Source organism: Mesocricetus auratus, unplaced genomic scaffold (assembly GCF_017639785.1).
Source record: "Mesocricetus auratus isolate SY011 unplaced genomic scaffold, BCM_Maur_2.0 Super-Scaffold_100023, whole genome shotgun sequence".
Lineage (NCBI taxonomy): Eukaryota > Metazoa > Chordata > Mammalia > Rodentia > Cricetidae > Mesocricetus > Mesocricetus auratus.
The window spans coordinates 16,396,772-16,414,212 of record NW_024429204.1 but is presented as its reverse complement, the minus strand read 5'-3'; the positions used below and the strand labels follow the sequence as shown (position 1 = coordinate 16,414,212).

Genomic DNA, 17,441 nt, shown 5'->3' with positions numbered 1-17,441 from the left:
CCACTACAAATAACCACCTACTGTGTGTGTAAATAAGAGTTGGGGCTTTTAAGTTACATAAACTGTGCTCTTATGTAACTTAAAAAGCAAGTGTCTCAGGAGCAGGGAAGAGGGCTCATGTGGGTAATGTGCTTGCTGCACAAGTGTAAGGACTTGAGTTCGAATCCCTACAACTCATGTAAAACCTATGTGTGGTGGCCCATATCTGAAACCTCAGTCCTGGAGAGGGAGGAGATGGCTGGCCCTGGAGTTCATTGGACCAGTCTCGCTGAAATGACAAGTCCAGGTACAGTGAAAGGCCACCTGGGGACAAAAGAAAAGGAAGACATCCGATGTGAACTTCAGGCCTCCACATGTACACACGGGTGAGCATGCTCACAAATATGTACATAGGCACAGGCATAATCCTCTCCTCAAATTTAAAATATATATATATAAATTTGTTTAGCCTTGTATGAAACTGCTAAACTGTTTCCTAAGGTAGCTTTACTTCACACATAAGATCTTTGGTTTGGATGTTTGCTCTGTGTATTAATCATCTCCTGATAATGGAGACCTCACATAAGTGAGAGACTTAGACTAATATGTATATGCTGGTTGGGGAGGATTAGAAGTGGACAGTTGTATGGCTATGACAAGTATACACCCCAGACTTCACAGTGGATATAGCTTAAAAATGTCACTAACTTTAGCATCTAAAGGAGAAAGGGCCTACATTTACTTTTTGAAGACATTATGTAAGAAGTTGTCATGAAGCTCTGCAGTTGTGTTTGTGAGAGCAATCATAAGAGAACATGTCAAAGTTGGTTTGTTTTAGGGGGAAGTTGACAGGCACACAGACAGGAAAGAGAGGCCTTACAATCTGAGTACAGGGGCTAGAGAGACAGTTCAGTGGTTAGCAGCATGCTGCTCTTACAGATAACTGGAGTTTGGTTCCCAGCACCCATGATGCATGGTTCACAGCTATCTATAACTCCAACTCTATGGGATCTGATGCTTTCTTCTGGCCTCCTCAGACATTGCTGTTATATGCATAATCCCCCCACACACAATTAGCAACAAAATAAAAATAAAATCTTTGCAAAAACGAAGGTTAGAAAGAGAAGGAAACAATTTCCTGTCTCTGAGTAGATTGGTCTTCCCTGCCAAGGTGGAATAGTTCTATCTGAGAATAGTTGGACTTCATCTTGTGGCTCACAGGAAGGTTAGCTGCTTTTACCATGGACAAACATTGAGGAAGGGCACAGGCTTGTGTTTTGCAATGAGAACTGAGTCTCTCATTAGCTGTTCATTTATACAGTATGTAAAGTAGTTGTTTTAACTGCAAAAGCTACACATTCTCAGCTAGGAAGCGGTTCTGGCAATAGAATTTCTTCTGAATTAGCCACAGTCATGGAGTCAAGGCGTGGATTTTCTTAGTATTACTATTGGGATAAAATGTCATAACAAACAGCAACTTGTTGTGGAAAGGGTTTATAGAACAGTTCATCATCTATAGGGATGAGGGCAGGAATTCAAGCAGGACAGGAACATGAAGACAGGGGCTGAAGCAGAGGCCATAAAAGGTGCTGCTTACTGGCTGGCTGCACATTGTTTGTTCAGCCTGCTTTCTTATATAACCCAGGCCTACCAGCCAAGGGGTGACCCTACACACATCAATCACTAACTAATAAAATGTCCTATATGCTTGCCTGTAACGCGAACTTCTATGGGGACTTCCTCAGTTGAGGCTCCCTCTTCTCTGATGATTCTACTTTGTGTCAAGTTGACATGAAACTAGCCATCACACCTGACCCCTTGTCAACCTGACACATAAACACATCACTCTTCACTTAGAACCTTTCCTTTCTCATTTATCCCCAAGATGTGGCATTAAAATTAATATCACACTATGAAATTACACTACCGACAGTGTAAACAACAGTGTCCAATGTCTGAGGTGCATTCATGACTTTCTGAGCTGCACCAAAGACGTTGGATCACTTCTTTGGATCCACCCTCTGCAACACACACTGCCTTCCTTCCAGGCTCCGGTTGGATCCACTTCACCGCTGCCAGTCTTGTTAGTGGTCATCTCTTGGCACACATATCTCCAAAATGCTTAGTTATCTTGCTGTAACTAGACTGCACTATCTGAAATAGTGTCTCCTGGGCTTTTATAGGTGAGATAGGTGATCCACATACACACCCCATCTAATTCCTGAGGGGATTTGGATCCATAACAAAACACCACTACTCATCTGCCAAAGTGGGTTTTGTGAACACATTTGCCATCTCCCACGATTCTTGCATTTTCTTCACATTGTATCATTTTTCTGTTGGCATATCACATTTTGGTAGTCTGACTTTAGTTTACTAGTTGTCTTTTAGAAACCTTAGTGATTTACGATGGACACTATAAAAATAGGATACTCTAGGAAACAGAACCTTCATCCAATGGCTGATGGAAGCAGAGGCAGACACCCACAGCTAAACACTCAACTGAACTCCTGGAACCCAGTGACAGAGATGGAGGACTGATGAGCATAGGGGTCAAGACTGGGCTGGTTTAACCCATAGAAACAGCTGACCTGAACAAGGGAGAGCTCTTGGACCCCAGATTGATGGCTGAGAGGCCAGCACGAGACTGATCCAGACCCCCTGAATGTATGTGTCAGTGAGGAGGCCTAGGCAATCTATGAGGCCTTGGGTAGTAGATCAGTATTTATCCCTAGCACACAAATGGACTTTGGGTCCCCCTCCCACAATGAGGGATGCTCTCTCAGCCTGGACTCTTGTGGGAGGCTCTGCCCTGAACGAAATGACAGACTCTGGAGATTCCCCCATGGAGGGCCTCACCCTCCCTGGGAAACAGAGTTGGGATTGGGTGGGGGTTTGGGGGGCCTGCTGGAGGGAATGGGAGAGGAGGGGAGGAAGAGGGAGCTGGGTTTGACATGTGAAGCAAGCTTGTTTGTAATTTAAATAAAAATAGGATACTAATTAGATTCTGACTTGGACACTTCTTGTAAGTTGTTGGAGCAAATCTCTAATAAGTTGTCATAATCCTTACTCATTACACTTTTGCTTTACATGGTTTTCACATGTAGCATCATGTCCGGGCTTTGGGGATATATTAGTTTTGATTTATTTAAGCTTGCCTGAGGATTCAGAAAACAAAGTCAGCCACAAGCCATTTAATTCCAGGGCTCAGGATTAAGAAGTAGATCTCTCATAGTTCAAGGCCACACTGAGCTACACAAAATTGATCCATTCCTAAAAGGAACCAGCTGACACAAAGGTGATCTCAGAACCTGGGACCACACTCTTTTATCTCAGTCTTAAGGAAGTATAGAATACAGGAGGATGGTCTAAGAGCTAGCATTCAATCTGAGGATTAGTCTCTAGCCATGTTGAAGACAGCATAGCAGTCTGAGTGAATCTGAGGAACAGTGAAGTTGGGAGCAGTTTGAGGATCGCCCTTTTGTTCTGAGCTGAGGTAGAGGTGAGAGCTAGTGGCTGGCTGCTTTACTTTTCTGATCTTCAGCTTGAAGTTTTAATACATCATAAACAATATATCACAACATGGGCTGTTATTACTGTGGATTGTCTATCCTGCCATCCAAGTTGACCTGTGTGTCCTGCATGTAATTGGTGAAAATTTCTGTTTTTTCTTGGACAATAGGTACTTACTATGTGCCTTCTATAAATTATACCTCGTGAATATTGTATAAAAACTTCTAGAGCTGATGAGTCTTTCCCTCCTGGATATTAGTTGAATCAGGGGTTTAAAATTCATACTCTAGCCAGGTGTGGTGGCCCATATCTTCAATTCCATTACTTAGGAGGCAGATTCAGGTAGACCTTTGCGAGTTTGAGGCCAGCCTGGTCTATATAGTGAGTTCCAAGACAGCCAGAGCTATATACACAGTGAGACCTTGTCTTAAAACAAGAGCAAGATTCATGTTTTAAGTGTATCAGAACCAAAACAGTGGAACTTGGGCAAAAGAGGCCATGAGAGCAAACTGTACCCTCTTTCTTTGTATCAGAGCAAGCTACTATGCTCGCACAGATGCATCTCACATCACCTTGCCTTGTATGTTTTTGTTCTGTTGTTTAACTACTATGGAAAGGCTGGACATAATATGCAAAGACAAAAATACAGTAAGGGAGAAGCTGTAGTCAAATGCAATGGTTTGAATGAGAAATGGCCCTCATAGTGTCAGGTATTTGAATATGTTTGTTCCCACTTGGTAGTACTGTTTGGTGAGGGTTTGGTGGTCCAGCTGTGCTGGAGGATGCCTGTCACTAGGTGCATGGAGTCACACATACAATTGTCCTTGAAAGGCCTGTGTCTTAGGGTTTTCAGTTTAGAGTCCATGCCTCCTGGTGCATGTGTGCTTTTCAGTTCCTGAGAAACTGAGGCACTCCCTCGGGCAGTGAAGCCTTCAGGCCAGCTGTGTATATCTGTATTCCTTAGAAGGCAATGAAAGATTCAGAAATCTGATAGGACAATTAGTCTTAAGCATTAACCTTGTACACCTTGTATGCCTTGCAAGGTATACCCTGGCAACTACCATTATACTCTGTTTCTGATAAGGATATAAAAAGTCTGATTGCTTGGTTTAAGCTTGTCTCAGCCTCAGTCTTACTGAGACCCTTGCCTCCATCCCATGCATGCCTGGTTAAGATTCATTTCTCACGGGCTGTATCAGGAGACTCAGGTTGGGTAAGTAAGTGCTGGAACTTCCAATTAGTGACTTGCTTTGAGGTTAAAAAGATATCAGCGCTTCCAGGTTGCTCTCTCTGCTTCATGCTTATGGTAAAGGAGATGAGCTCTCATCTCCCTGTTACTGTGGCCATGCCTGCCAATTCCCCACTTTGATGGACCCACATCCCCCTAGAACTGTAAGCCAAAATAAACTCTCTCTTCTATTAGTTGCCATCCTTGGTCATGGTATTTTGTGACAGCAACAGAATAATACGTAAGATAATAGAACAATAGAAAGGGGAAAGGGAGGGACAGCTGTTAGAAATGTTTTCTAGGGGAAAAGAGCCAGGATTTGGGATTATTTAATTGTAAGGAACAGTTGATATGTAATTAACCCCAACTCTTCAGGGGCTCTCCACTGACAATAACCAGAGTCCATGTTCCCCAGTTTCAGGGCCCTCCAAAAGGGCTGTGCCCTCTTTCAGGGTTCATACTTCTGTGCTAAGGGTGGGGATCACAACAGACCTTGGATTTCTCCTGTCTGTTCTTACTCCTTCCCTGTCGAATGCCTTACCCATATGTTCACACACTGCCTTTCTCACATCCTTCTCTGCACACATCTAAGGCAAAAGACTATTGGGCAAGGGCAGTACATGCGATACGGGAAGTCTGAAAGTGCAGAATTCCAGAGGCGAGAGAAGGAGAGTTTTCAGGAGATGGGAAGAAGCAGCCAATGACGTCCTCTACCATGCCCAGTGTCAGCGTTTCACGATGTACAAAGTCAACCAATGAAAGTGCTCTGGGACCTACCTACTGCTTTGGCAAGGAACAAAAGGGTTTGAACTCAAATGGAGAAAGCATATCTACATCATGAAAATTCAAGAAGTTTTTGGGCATCAAAGGAAAAATTATTCTTCTCAATGTGTATGTGTGTTCATACATGTGCACATGTATGTATGGAGGCCAGAGAACAACTTCAAATGTTGTTTTTCAGGAGTCATCTACCTGATATTTGGGACAAGTATTCTGGTTGACTTGGAGGTTGCCCATTAGGCTAGGCTGACTGGGCAGCAAGCTCCAGGGATCTGTCTGTGTCTGCCTTCCCAGTGCTGGCTTTACAACCACACCACCTTGCCTGTCTATTTTTTATATATACATGTGTTCTAGTGATCAAACAGATTCTTGTTTTGCATGGCCAGCACTTGACTTACTGGGAATCTCTTTAGTATAAGGAATCTATTTTTGATTTACTTGGATGGAAATGGGAAGAAGAAACTGTGTGATGTGAAAAGAATGGATAATTAGTTATAGTGAACAAGATCAATGTCGCAGGGATCATAAGCATGGCCATAAACTGGAAGGAAGAAAACAATGGACTATGCCTGGACCCGAAACAAGATGAATTGGAGGGCTTTGTTTTGGTAGGAAATACTTGAAAGCAATGTTTTCTAATAGTGCATGAACTAACTTAATGAAGAGTTAATATTTGAAGATACAAAAGGATAGAGAGGATTATTTCCATTATTTCTGGAAAGGACAGATGGTAGATGGAGTCAGTAAAGGAATGCTGTAATTGGAAAGCTAAATTCATAGCTACTAAAAAGTTAACCTCTGAGTGATGCGATATGCACTGTTCTAAATGTCATACATGAACTTACTCCTCTTCATATTGATCCTGTCAGATAGGAAACCACTATCATCCCCCGGTAAAAAAGGACTACAAAAGGCTGGCTTGTTTGTGCATAGTCACATAGTGTGTAAGCAGCAGCTGCTACTGGAACTAGGAAAATGATCATTCATTTTACTACTTAATAATGGTTGGGGCAATACTAAATTATGATACAATCATCTATGTAATTTCTTTTCTTTGTTTTCATTTTACGTGTATGGGCATTTTGCCTACACATGAGCCTGTGTAACACAGGCATCCCTGGTGCAGAAGGAGGTCAGAAGAGACCACACGATCCCCTGGAGCTGGAGTTGTAAATGGTTTTAAGTTTCCGTGTGAGTGCTAGGATTCAAATTGGTACCTCTGGAAGAACAGCCAGTTCCCTTAACCTCTTTAGCCCCTACATTATTTTCTTTTAAAATGGGAGTTTTTGACAATGTCTTGTTTCTTTATTCTGCAATAACTAAATAGAACACGGATGGAGCAAGAAGGCTTCTTGTTTTCAGGTACAGGAGGAGAGACACTTTCCACTGTCTTCCATTTTTGTGTGGCGGGTCATCCTTCACTGCTGTGACTTAGGAGTGACTGTGTCAACCATCAGGATGATCCTACTGTCTGGGGATGAATTAATGAAACGAGGGCAAATAGGAGTAGAGGCAGAAGGAAAGGTGAAACAGAAGTTGAGAATAAACCTGGCCAACTTTACTATTTCACCTGGATAGAAAGTCAATCTCTATTTCCTTCTCTCTCCAGGGCACCTTCCTGCTCTCAGCTGCATTAAAATTTGGTTTCCAGAGTTCTAAGGCCTCATCTCTGCATGTTAGGGATGAGTTTCCAGCTACTACTAAGCAGCTCCTTGGAACTCCTGCCTCCCTGTAACTGGCCTTTCCTGGCCTGTCTCTAAATTGAATGCCAATAGCTGGTTGCTTTGGCATCCATGTGTTTTCGGGTCTTACTGAAAGACCATCATTGTTAAAATCACATAGGCAGGTTTCACGGGGCACAGAGATTTCCAAAGTACTGTTTCTTGTTTGAGCTGTGGATGATCAGCTGGCAACTAGGGCAGAACTCAGGCTTCATTTTCACAAATAATGGTGAAAAGAGTCCCTGGTTCAAAGTCATGTCAGTTGGTGGAAAGCTGAGATTTAGAACTGGGGGGCTTAATTCTTTTTATTGTGGCTTCTGTGGAAGGTGATCACATAGAGTCCACTTTGGAGGAGTTTGTAAGTGGGGTATTAATCCTTGTCTATAGAATTTGTATTATTATTTTAAAGGGATCCAGGATTTGTTTTAAATTAAGGACATAGCAACTAGAACTCGTGATGGTGGGAAGGAGCCTAGTTGATGTCTCAATATGATGACAGATTGAACTCTTTCTTCCTAACTTTAAAATTTTTATTTTTTGTTAATTGATTTCTAAAGCTTCTGAATAGCCAAACTAAATTTAGGTTACATTTTAAAGTTTGTTCTCCTGAATATTAAAATCTTCATAGTTTCCATATGGGAGAAAAGCATCATAAAAAGACAAATAAGAAACTGACAGTAATAACTAGCATTATAACAGCTTAGCTTTTAGACACTTGTGACATTAACAATCAGGATACTCTTTGGCCAGTAAGCACTGGTTAATGGCCAGTAGCAGTTCTGAATAGTCTTATGAAATGAATGTTAATATTATTTCCATTTCTCCCATGAAAAAATAAGCACCAGAGAAAGTAAACATTTCTCAAAGACCACCACAATAGAAAATGATGGCTTTGAGAATTCTAACTTCTTTGCATAGCTTCAGTGTCTGCTTTGTTGCTATTAAACGTATCTGCTACCCAGACATACCCAATATCTCATCCAAGGAGAATTAGCATCCTTTGGACTTAATATGAACAAATAACTATGCCTCAAGTTGCACATGCCAGTCTAGTACATCACAATAGTTGCTGATAAAAATGACAAAAGTATTATCATTTCTTCGCATGTATTTGAGTGTTAGGGGTTGATTATCCTTGTGCCCCTTAACTGTAGCACTTAATGAGATCAATGATGGGGAGTCTGAAGACAGAAAGAAATATTGTCTGAATCATGGAAAGTATCATCACTTTCTGTTTGCTCAGGGCTGTTGGGTGTTTGTGGTCATTGCTAAAGTCATTGAAAAACACATGGATTGGTCTGTAACGAGAAGCTTTTTCTTTTGAGAGAAGCCTTCCCGCCAGCCTGGTTCTAGAGCCGCATCAGTCCCAAATAAACACACAGGAGGCTATATTAATTATGAAGCTGTTGGCCTTGTTTGTTTCTTACTGGCTAGCTCTGACTTAAGTAATTACCCCATAATTGTTAATCTAACTATGTCTCTTACTGGAGAAGTTTCCGGACTTCCTACCCCATGGCGTCACATCTCGACTCTCCTTGTGTTTCTCCTACCCAGAGTCCTTCTGGACTCCTAGTCCCTCCTATGTAGATTCCCTATTGGCCAGACAGTGCTTTATTGACAAATGCACAGGACTTCCCCAACATCTCCTCTTTTCTGTTTAAACAAAAAGAAAGGTCTTAACTTTAGCATAGTCAAATTATATATAACAGAACAGTTATCAAGTAAGAACACAGTTACAACATTTTTTCTATCAACATTTAGTAAGATTTAAAGAAAATATCATCTATCTCATTCTTGTGAGTCCAAAGTCCTATATGTAGCTTATCTTTTATCATAACTAAGGAAAACCGAATTTCTTACAGTTAGACACTAAGGGACCACTGTGGTTAATACTTCTAAGCAGGGTTTCCTTTGTCTTTTTTAGAAGTGATAAAACATAGCTCATTATTTTACATGGAAATATAGACAGATATTCTCTATATGCCAGGAACTGTGACTTGGACTTTCATGACGTCCCAGGGTTAGTTTCCCTGTTCTAACATACTGGATCATACTTTTGTTTCCACCCTGGTTCTGATGGAGCACATCCCCTAGCCTTCCAAAGTGTAATGAGCATTCTTCCCACCAGCCGCATCAACCCCAAATAACACACAGAGACTCTATTAGTTACAATACTGTTGGCCAATGTCTGGGCCTTCTTATTGGCTAGTTCTGTCTTAAGTATTAACCCATAACTACTAATATATATATATATATATTTCTGTAAGGTCTTATCTTACCGAGGATGCCAGGCTTATGTGTCCTCGCTTTCTGGGATCCCATGGTGACCCTCTACTCTTGACTACATTTCCCAGACTCTTCCTTGACTTCTAGTCCCACCTATCTTGCTTCCCTATTGACCAAGAGTGCTTTATTTATCAACCAATAAGGCAAACATACACAGAAGGACTTCCCCCATCACCAAAGCCTCCCAAACAAGGGGAAGCACACATGGGTGGTGTGCTTCAGAGACCTTCCTCATTGGAAAGTACTTTCATTCTGCCTTTATGCAGAATGATTAGTTTTTGGTTTTTTTTGAGTTGGAAATTTTCTTCCCGTACAAATTGGAAAGGTTTAGCATTGGATTTCCAGTCTTAAAAACAAGAGAAATCTGAATCCATTTTGGTTCTTGATCATTTATTATATGAAATATGTTTTTACTTCTTGAAATTATTATGTGTTCTCAATAATCATGATGTTCTGGAATTTCAAAGGCAGCGCACTGGTACAAGTCTGTTTTCATTTGTTGTGTGGGGTATATTGATCTTTGAAATTGGAAACATGCCATTCATTTCAGAGCTTTTTTGAATTATTTGGTTTACTTTTGTCTCTTTTTTTTGTAATTTTTTTTCTTTTTTGTTTTTCCAGACAGGGTTTCTCTGTGTAGCCTTGGCTGTCCTAGAACTCACTCTGTAGACCAGGCCAGCCTCGAACTCACAGAGATCCACCTGCCTCTGCCTCCTGAGTACTGGTGAAAGTAGGGAACTTTTCTGTAGGTGTCAATGGTATTTATTGATTCTCACAAGCTGATCAGTTGCATTCAGGGCAAGGGAGGAGGTCACTTATATGATAGCATTTGGGTCTTTTTTTCTTGAGCTGGTTACCTGGAGAAAGTTCAGTATTTGAATTCTGACACCTGGATCCAGAGTTCTGTTTTTTGTTTGTTTGGTTTTGTTTTTGTTTTTTGCATCCCCTTTATTTCCTTTCAGGTATTTTCATAGCCAAATGTGTTTTATCATGCTTATTCTATGAAAGTCAACAACCTAAATACATATATTGTAGTTTTGGTCACTAAAGAGGATTCTTTTAAACACATTTTTTCTATGAATTTTATGATGCTTTTTTAACAGATGTATTCGAATTCATAGAATAACTGGTGCCTAGCAGATGTTTTGAAAAATAATTGTTGATTCAATTCAGATCTTGTTAGCAGTATCAGGTTTCTGAACAATATATAGTGGGATATAGGATAAAGCCCAAGTTTCATAACCACCTTTCTTGTGCATTTGACAAAAACGAGCATGCCAGTAATATTCAGTCTTAAAAGAATGTATCTGTTTGTGGAACTTCTTGGACAAGCACTTATCGTCTAATATCTGAGGTTGGGGAATGTATTTCAGAGAAACCAATCATAGTTGACCTGTAAAGGGCATGTAGAAGGAGAGTGTATGAAATACCGAACTGGTAGACTCATGAATCCTCTGTGTATGTATGCAGGAAGACTGCAGCTCTTTGAATCTTGATTCCAGCATTCGATGTGATAACTGCTCCCAGAGACCTACGCCATCTGTCCCTTTGTGCTGAGTTGCTCTTTTTAAAGTTGGAATGGAGGAGTATCCCCAGGGGCTAGTAAACAGCTGTCTCTTTCCATCCCTACTAGTCTCCTCACCCCTCTTTCTGCTTCTATCCAACTGTTTATCTTTAGAGTAGAAAATGGGGCCAAGAGCTCACTATTGCTTAACTTGCCTCTTTGGGAGAGCCAATTGTCAAACAACAGCTCAGCCATGGGTCTGCTCATGTTATGTAGGAGAGTGCCTCTTGTCCTTCATTGTGAGATCTGAAATTCAGCTCTCAGGGAGGGATTTATGGCCTGAAGATCCCCTGGGAAAAAATAGACCAAGAAGAGAAACGGTATTGAAAAATAAATGTCCCTAAACATTTGAACTTCTGGTAGTAAGATGATCCCACACTAGTCTTATTTGTTAGTAGATGAGTAAAGAAAAGAAGTTTGTATTCAAAATGGAAAAATAAGGAGAGTTGAGTGGCTGGAAATATTTAGACAAAGACAAGACAGTCAATAGTCACAGAGGAAAAAAATATTGTATTTGGCTTTATAGCTACATTGTATGTTTAGACCAGAAAATAGAGTTTACAAACATAAAGTTTTAAGAATATAATCTACTAGATGCTTGTCTAGTGCAAGGTAATATTAGAAATTCAAGAATTTTGAAAAATTATGCAACATGGCAGTATTAACCTATTTTAAATTAACAATGTAAATTACATGCCTATTTTATAACTCCTTTGGAAAGAAAAAAAGAAAAGATTATCCATGGATTTACCTTCAGAATACAGCCACTATGAGTATTTGTCATATTTTATTCTAACCTTTTCTCTGTTGGGTTTTGGTTTTGCATAGCAGTCATAAGACATTTTGATGGCTTTTTAGTGCAAATCTTTGATCTTTGGTTGAAGTTGACTGTGGTTGTATTCTGATAATGCATGCCTGTGATGTCTTCTTTTCTTATCATGAGGCTGAATAAGCAATGCCTTAGTTCTTGGCTTGCATAAATTCTCTATGATGCTTTTTAACATGAAACACTGTTGAGATTAGAAAGTGAATAATCCTTAGAGGAAAGAAAGGGAGTGTGTGTTTCACAACCACTTAAAAATAACATATCTGAAAAAAATAACCAGAAGAACAAAAGTGACTTGGGGGACATGTGTAAAACATAGATAAGACTTTAAGTTTCTTCAGACGGGAAAGAGTCTCTCTGTGGCTGTAGGACACATTATTGATGTTTGGTAATATTTATTACATTTTCAGTCATTATTATATTTAAAGTGATTATTTCCATGCCAAAAGAAATGAGTCTTCATACTTAGAAGCAAGAAAAGGAAACTGTAACAAAGACACTGCTGAACCCCAGTTGGAAATCCTAGTCTTGTCTATGTCATCCTGTTATGACCTACCTAAACCTCTCCAAGTACCATCTCCAATAAAAAATGCTGCTGCACAACCATGCAATTTTCAAGGGTTCCTTTTATAAATGACATACTGTGACTCAATGAATTTAAGATGCTGAAACTGAATGTGGAGAACATGAAGATCACAATACATTGGTTCCCTCCCATGTAGTCAGATTTTCTTTGGTCTGCCAATTCCCAAATAGTGACATGGAGACTTGTTATTAAGAATTAAAACTTGGCTTTAGTTTAGCCTTGTTCCTAACTAGTTCTTATAACTTAAATTATCCCGTTTATATTAATCTACATTCTGCCAGGTTACCTACATTATGCTTGTTACCTCTCCTCCATATTACAGTCCAATGACTTTCTCCACATCTCGATGGCAATTCCCTGCTTCTCAGATTTCTACCCAGAATTCCTATCTGTGCCAGGAAGTCCAATAGCTATTGGCCATTCAACTCTTTACTAAACCAATCAAAAGGCATGTTAGGCAGATTAGGTTAAACAGAGATACATCTTCACAGTGTACAAAAGGATTATCCCACAACACCCCCATTCCCCATATTCTGTCAATTCCCTCATTTAACTCCTCATTTTTCTATGCAAATCAGTGGTCAACAAATGAAGGCCTATATAGAATTCTCTTGCAATATATTTATCCTCATTAGTTTATAAATTGTTGTTTTGGTACCACAAAAGTCAGGTTCTGCAGTTCTCACAAATGGTATGATCTTCAGTGTCTAAACTGTTTACTGCTTGTTCCTTCATAGAAAAGGATTTTCAACCTGGGATCTAAACAGATGACCTGCAAACCCCTCAACATCTTGACTACCCATGTTCCATCTTTGGCCTTTATCTTTTCACATCTGGAGAATCCAAAATCCTCTAAACTTTGCCAATTTCAGTTTTTCACTGCAAAGATGTGTTCTCCATAGAGATAGGATCAGTTTCTAAGTCTTGAATCACCAGATTTTTTTTCCCATTTCAAATCCTGCAGAGGCATCCAGTTCTGCTATTGATAAAAATCCAAGTCCTAACCTAATACAGGAGATGAGAACTGCCACACTGTGCCAATATCTGAAGACTTTTTGACCCCAAGAGACTAGATTTTGTTTAGCATAATATGTGTTATATGGATTTTAAGGCTTAGGAAATACAGCACAAACCTCAAGGCTCAGGTTGGCTTCCCTTTCTCAGATATGTTCCTGAAGATTTAGACTTCAAGAGGCTTGATCCAACTTTCTCATTGTGTCTCCTGGAATATATGATGTCAGTGGGCTTTTTTTCAAAAGCCCACTCTCTGCCCTTGGCTTGTTCTGTGGTATACTCATTCTTGGTGTTTCTCTCCCTTTTTTATGAGAACACCTGCCATATTAAATTAGTGACACACACTTAGGACCTCATTTAACCTTAATTAACTCTTTCATGGTCTCATGTCTAACATATTTCTGATGGGTGCCAGGGCATTGACATGTAAGTTGTTTGGGATGTAGTTCAGACCCTAATACAAATGGATTATTTGATTCCATGATGAAAGCTAGGGTTCCTTTTCTCAGAAAAATACATTTATAGAAAAAACTTGCATATGATTATAGGCTTTACAGTTCTCTGTTAAGCAGGGATATCATAAGCAGTCTTGTAGATGGAAACAAACACCAGAGAGGAGAGACAGATGCTTGAAAGAAAAGGGGCACCCTATTCATTCAATCTTTGTTTCAGTAACTGTTCATTAGTGCTGTTCAGGAGGCAAGTACTATGTTAGGGTTATAACACTTCAAGAACCTTTCTCTTATCACTCAGAGCTTTTGTTGTGGGGATCAGACAGAAAGAAAACAAGCATATAAGCCATTCACTATAGAGACCACCAATTACTGTGTAGATGCCTGAGAAAGAATAAAGGGACTAGGCTATTGTCAGGAAGGTTCGTTCTTACTATGCAACTGATGTTTAAGAGGTGTGAATGAACTGAAATCAACTATACCAGTGAAAGCATGGGGTTTATTCTTGATAAAGGGCTTTTGTGGCTTAAATTAATGTCACCCTGCAGAGTCACTTCCTCTTAGACCAGTTGCTTGTCATATTCACCATTGCTGATGGGATGTAGTGCAGACCCTACATTTTGAATTTGCTGTGGTTAATAGTGGCAAAATTAACTTCTTTGATTTGTGTGTTTTCCTTTTTTATTTTCCTTGAAAATTCTAGGTCCTGGTTTCCAAAGGGTCTGTCGTTTCAAACAGCTGTGGCTCTAAATTCATTGACTTTATCAGATATTGGTAATTGTTGACTGTGGACAGAAGTTTTTGTCCTGCCCAGTCCCGAAGCCGTTAGTCCCAAATAAACACAGAGACTTATGTTAATCACAAACTCTTTGACCAATGGCTCATGCTTCTTATTGGCTAGCTCTCTCTTAATTATCAATCAATTTCTGTTAATCTATATATGTCCATGGGGTCTTGGCTTATTGGAGAATGCTCAGGCATCTTATATTTCCAGAAAGCTGTAAGACATCTCTCTTGAGACTCACTCTCTGCATTCCTCTTCCCAGAATTCTCCTACTCTGGTAGCCCCACCTATACTTCCTACCTGGCTGCATGCTGCCTGTCCATTGGCTGAAACAGCAATAAGAGAAACATATATTCACAGCATATAGATGGACATGCCCCCCATCAGTGGACCTTAACCTGAGGATGGAGACATGGAGCCAGCACTAGTTGCATGGAAAATGAAGAAACAAAAAAAATTCATCATGTGTAGCTAGTTACTAATCACTCCCCTGGGGGAGGAGGGTGAGAAGGTGCAGCATCAACGGCACAGACACTGGGAGTCAGGTCAAAGGGAAACAGCACACTCATGTATTAACAGTGGGGAGGGCCTTATATATACCCTCCTCCCAGCACCCAGGCTGTGTTCCAATCCATTGATGTTGCCTGGTTGCCCCTCTTTGACTAGGCACAATCAGGACCTCTGACAGAGCCTGTGGCTAGACCCTCATGCAGACTCCAGGTTGGCCCATTTCTCAACCTTGTAGGCCTTGTCCTTCTATATACCCACTCTTTTTTATGTATTTATTTCTTGGGTGATCAGTGGGAGCCAGAGTCCTTTGCTCCAGCTTTGTTAGCCCTGCCTCAGGAGGACTCAGTAATTGTACTTGCCTGTCTTAGGTTGGCCTGCGGAACAAGCTCTTACACATCATTGACTACCAGCCCTCCCTCAAAGAGCATCCATTCCTCGAGACCTGCCAGGATGGGTTTTTTTTGGGGGGGGGACGGATTTCAAATGACTAGATATGTATAACTTCCGGGCAGAGGACTTCAAGAGGGATACCTAAGAACCATTAACATCCAAAGAGTTGCCTCAATTGCTTCCTTGCCACTGTCAAATATGCTGCAGGAGACATTTAAAGAAAATAAGGATTAACAATACTACCCCACCAATTAAGTCATAAGTAAGCATCCAGGAGGGATGAAGCAGCCTTTGTATATTATGCCTAACTTTTCAAAAAATGAAGAGTCAAAGGCCATAGCCTCTACCGTTACCTGATCTAATTGAACATTTTTCATGTGTTTGCTGTAATGAATAATATAGAAACTTAGTTGACCATGGGCCCTTGGTATATTTAGCCAGATCCTGGTGTGCTACACTAAAATTCCTCATCTCAAAAGGTGTCATACAAATAAGAAAAAGTTATTTAAAAAGTTAGTTAAAGTGCCAATTTTTTCCTCTAATAATAAATAAATTTGTTTTGGGTGCAATGAGAACAAGAAGGGAATATATGCATTACCCATCCTGGGTTATTCCCTCCTTGGTGGAAGCAGGTACACATCTCTTACCACAACCCATATTGGTATCATTGGTAGTCTGAGGAAAAAACACAAGCATACCCTTGCCCATGGGTTAGTGAGGGGTCTGGCCGCTGACATTGGAGGGAGATAGGATCTCTCCATTGTACCTTGGCAGAGATGTCCAGTGCTTGAAGGCTGGGCTGAGCCTCTTGTCATCAAAAGTGAGAAAGTGCACATGGAAAAGGACCTCTCTTAAGGCCAGATGAGGCTCTCTCCTTGCCTCTGTCAAGATAGTCCTGGCCAACAGCTCCTTAAGAGCTCTGTTGGTCCTCTCTACAATGGCTTGACCCTGTGGATTGCAAGGGAAGATAGTGGCATGGGAAATCTTCCAGGACCCCAGAAAGTCATTGAATTGTTGAGAGGCATAGGAGGGGCCATTGTCAGTATTAAGTGACCAAGATACCCCCATAACTACCATGGCCGACTTAATGACCTTGATAACATTGACACAGCTCCCCGGAAAGGTCAAGGGCATAAACAAAAGAGGAACAGGTATCTATTGTCATATGAACATGTTTAAGATTGCTAAATGTGGCATCGTGTGTAACATCCATTAGCCAGATGGTGTTAGGCAACAAGCCCTGGGGATTAACCCCTGTGCATTGAAGCCGTCCTAAGGGGGCAAGTTGGGGCACAAGTGGCACATGCCTGGGAGAAATGTTTAAAGGCAAAGCAGTCTCTATCTTGTGGTACCAGGGGAATTTGAGAAAAGCAATCCTTAATATCTAAAGCTAAAATGGAGGAATAGCACTAGGGTGGGAGAGGCTTGGTTGCATAGACCCTATGTTTTTCTGTTTGATCGTTAACTGCATAAAGATCCTGCAGGAGGTGGTAGCATCATTGAGAATAACAAATATGAAGGTATTATGTTTACTTGTGGATGGTTCTGAGTGTCCCATCTTTAGCTGTTCTGCAACTATTTCCTTTAGTATTGACAGCTTGGATTCAATGGTGGTCCATTGTTCCACCTAGATGTCTTGATTCAGGAGTCATAACAATGGAATAGGAGTAGGAGACTCAGAAATGGTGGATTTCTAAGGGACAGTAGCCCTTCGAATTGGTGGTGTGACTCATGCATAGGATCACAATTTGCCAAACCTGTCTTCTCATGGACCCAAAGGTCATAAAAGGAACTATTGTTAATAGTTA

General features: G+C 40.6%; 1 protein-coding gene across 10 annotated transcripts in view; it reads left to right on the top strand.

Annotated features, from left to right (window-relative positions):
* The window catches only part of Samd12 (sterile alpha motif domain containing 12), a 439,420-nt gene that overhangs the window by 8,476 nt on the left and 413,503 nt on the right, over nucleotides 1-17,441 (top strand). The gene's annotated exons all lie outside the window — the stretch shown is intronic.